The 3,889-nt window shown below is 46.1% G+C and overlaps 1 pseudogene; it reads right to left on the reverse strand.

Moving 5' to 3' along the window:
* Positions 1–431: 431 nt before the first annotated feature.
* LOC103629740 (exopolygalacturonase-like) lies at positions 432–1,911 on the reverse strand (annotated as a pseudogene).
* Positions 1,912–3,889: the final 1,978 nt, after the last annotated feature.

Consider the following 3,889-nt stretch of genomic DNA (forward strand, 5'->3'; position numbering starts at 1 on the left):
CGCATGGGCGCACGCCATGGGCGCGGGCGCGACAGTTGTAGGGGAGGGGATGGGTCTGACAATAGGGGCCGCGAGTCAGCGAGGGAACGCGCGGGCGAGCAGGGCACGGTGCTGATGGGGCGGTCCCACTAAGAAGAGAGGGAGAGGGCGAGCGGGGCGTGGCGCCGATAGGTGGGGCCCGCTTGTCAGCGGATGCGGGAGGTTAATTGGGCTGGATGGGCCGAAAGGCCAAGGAGGGAGGAGGTTCGAGCTGCTTTCCTTTTCTTTTTTTGAAATTTCTAATGTCTTTTCTATTTTAATTTCTTTATGGTTTTCAAATCAAACTCAAACCAAATTTCAAATTCGAACCAATTCAAACATGTGCATCAAACAAAAGAATAATTTAGGCTCAGCATGATGCAACATTTCATGACTCACATAAGCTTTGACAAAATAAATAATTAAACCCTCGCCTAATTCACTTACTTTTAATCAAAAGGAAAAGAGAGAGAGAGACAAGAGGTAACACCTGAATTTGGTTGGCATTTAGAGAAGAAATTTTATACCCTCAAATTCAGGGTGTTACACCGTCGAACATAATATTGCTGTTGGTTGTCTGTCGTTTTACTGTTGTCCGTTACCAATGGATAGCAACAAATGGGCAATGCAAGGACGAGAGAAAAATTATAACTAGAGAGATGGGTCAGTCGACGGAGGGTCAAGAAGCATGCAAGCTCCTTGAGGCAACCCTTGGTGCTGCCCTTGGCATTCGTGCATATAGCCATGGTCTTGTTGTTGGTGCCGCTATACTCGACGTTGACGTCATCCATGGTGACGCCGGTGCATGGGACCTTGGCTGTGTAGAGCAGGCTAACGGCCTCCGGAGTGGAGGAGGTGCCGGTGATGTTCTTGAAGGTGACGTCCTTGACGGTGACCTTGGAGGCGCCGTTGGCGGTACACAACTTGTTGGGGCAGTACTTCATGTCGATGAAGATGGGGTTGGCTGAGTCCTCCATCTTGATATTCTCGTAGTGGATCTTGGAGACGGTGAGCACGGAGGCGGCGTCCTCGTACGCCTTGATGCGGACGCCGAACATCGTCTTCTTAAGAGTGCAATCCTTGACGTTGATGTCCGTGACGTCCTTCTCGTCCTTGTCACGCCAGTGATGTTCACCTTGGAGGTCCCAGGGCCGATGGAGATGCAGTCGTCGCCGACGCCAATGACGGTGTTGGTGATGGTGATCCCGGATGAGTCGCCCATGTGGATGCCATCCGTGTTGGGGCTGTCCCCGGGCGCCGTCACGGTCACGTCCTTGATCAGCATGTTCTTGCACTGGTACATGTTCATGTGGAAGAACTTGGAGTTGAGCAGCGTGACCCCGGACACCTCCCCGTTGTTCACGAAGTACATCACCAGCGAGTTGGGAAGGATCTTGCAGTCGTACTTCTTGGTGCAGGAGTTCTTGCTCCACACGGCTGGGCCCTGCCCGTCAAGGTTTCCCTTGCCGGTGATGACCAGGTTATCCACGCGTAGAATCTCGATCCAATTACCATGTTCCTTGTACTGGCTTAGGTCCATGGTCGCCAGCAGATTGCCATCCACCTGGATGGTCACGTCGCCCTTGCAAGGGCATGTGAAGTTGAGTTGTCCGACAAGGAAGTCGCCCTTGGGTATGAGGATTGTCTGCTTCCCAGTGCCGCCGCACGCCGATGCACATGCCTCCTGCACAGCCTTCGTGTTGTCTGTCTTGCCATTGCCGGAGGCGCCCAACTTGGTGATGTCGAAGGACCCACCAGGCCTGGACGCTTTCGCATCGATGCCCTTTGACTCTTCCTTCTCACCATGCACGATGCAGAAGAGGACCAGGAGGAACAAGTCTCTCATCGCATTGTCTGTGCATGCCATCTTGTCGTGATCGATGCTTTATTCGTGTCTCTTGTTGCCTGGGCACTAGGACCTATAAATATGTAACACCCCACTAGTCACACACAATGGATATTACCAAAAACCCCACCCACCTAACTTACTCAACACAAGAGGCGTAATAACGACAGGACATATAGCAAAATCTGGCAGCACCTCCTTTGAAACTAACATAATAAGGAGGGGAAAACATGAAGTTCATACAGGATATAAAGACATATAATTCACATAGTAGAAGCTAAATGCAAAGTGGTAAACTCATTTATGCCCCAACTGAAGCAAAACAGATGGGATGAGGAACTCAGCCCACCCCAAGATAAACGCTCAACCAAGAACAAGGCAATTCACTAGACTTGACCAATTCTGATTAACAGCATTATTAAATGGTGATTCCTTTATTAAAGGTGTAGTGGTCGTGCTGCTACATCCCTCTATTCCCAATAACAAGATGTGAGATGTGAGATTAGGTGCCTGCATCAAACAATGCAAGATGTGAGATAATATATCTCAGCAAGTAAACATAACAACAACAAATAGGACATTGTAAATCAACTGTGCTTACACAACCACATGGTTCAGAACTCCTTTCTTTCTTTTGAACAGTAAATTGCAGCAAGTAAACAAATAACTAAATTCTTAACGCCAAGAAGAATCACCATGCACAAGTCCAAATTATCCACATCCACATAATAGATTCCACACCTCTCCCATGAATGCACATGGCTACAGATGCAATAATGACTTCTGCCTCCATATCTCAAAGGATATGAAGCTGCATCATACCCCTTCTCGGGCAACATATGATGCTCAATGTACCGGTACGGTCGGACCATAAGATCGCGACGAAAACTTCAATGCAATGGATGATGAGTGCATTATGCATGACAACATCATGAGTTCTTCCCAAATAAAAATGTGCTAGACATATACTTCCACCCATTCCACATAATAACCACTTGAGTAACATAATCAAACCTCAAACTCAACATATGAAATCCATGAAACATGTACATTTCAAATGATGGTACTCAAAAAAAATATGAATATGAACACAATAGCACAACATAATCAAGTATAAAACTCCTCATCTGACAGACGGAATAACCATCACAGTTTTACTTGCCTTCACCGGAAATTTGGGCAAATCCCTAAGAACGATCCGGAAGTCCACCACCTGTTTTTGACACCCAACTTAGTGCACCAAATTCACATAAAAAGCCTCAAAACAACGCCGCACCTACGCGCAATCTCAAACCCCGTCGCGGGTAACAATTCTCCCCACACCAACCAAACTGCAGCGGCGCTACTTAACAATTCCATAACTTTAAAATTAAGACAGCAGTGGTGTCTAACAAAAACTCCAGAGACAACTACATAAAATTCCCCACAAGGTTTGTATACAATTTATGATTAAATTCTAACATCTAATTACCCCTAGACGGTCCACAAAATAAACCCTGCAATCTGTTTTCCTGTTTTGGGCAGCGACATACTCGGATTCAAACAGCGATAACTTTTAAAATATAATTCCGAATCAAGCGCATAAGTACTTGTTGGAAAGATAAGAAAGAGCCCTTCATGATTCTTATACTGATTAACACTAATTACTCCCGAAAAATCCCCAGAAACTGCTAATACTGCTGCTGTTCATCCCCCCTGAAAATCTGTTTTTTGGACAGCCACATACCCGGATTCAAATGGTGATAACTTTTAATTTATAACTCCAAATTGAGCACATAAATACTTGTTGGAAAGGTAAGACAAAGTTCTACATGATCCCCAAACTGATTTCCATTAATTTCTCACGAAAAACAACCAGAAACTGCTAGAACTACTGCTGTTCATCCACCACCTAAAATTCTGGACAGCCCCCTCTACCCAATCGCAAACGCAACCTCTAATCAATTGAATTGCAGCGCAAATGAACAAGGGATGAACACAAAAATCACCTTGGATTCTCCCCCTTTCCTTCCTCCCTTCTTCCCT

This window comes from Zea mays, chromosome 6, assembly GCF_902167145.1.
Source record: "Zea mays cultivar B73 chromosome 6, Zm-B73-REFERENCE-NAM-5.0, whole genome shotgun sequence".
In the NCBI taxonomy this organism is placed as follows: domain Eukaryota; kingdom Viridiplantae; phylum Streptophyta; class Magnoliopsida; order Poales; family Poaceae; genus Zea; species Zea mays.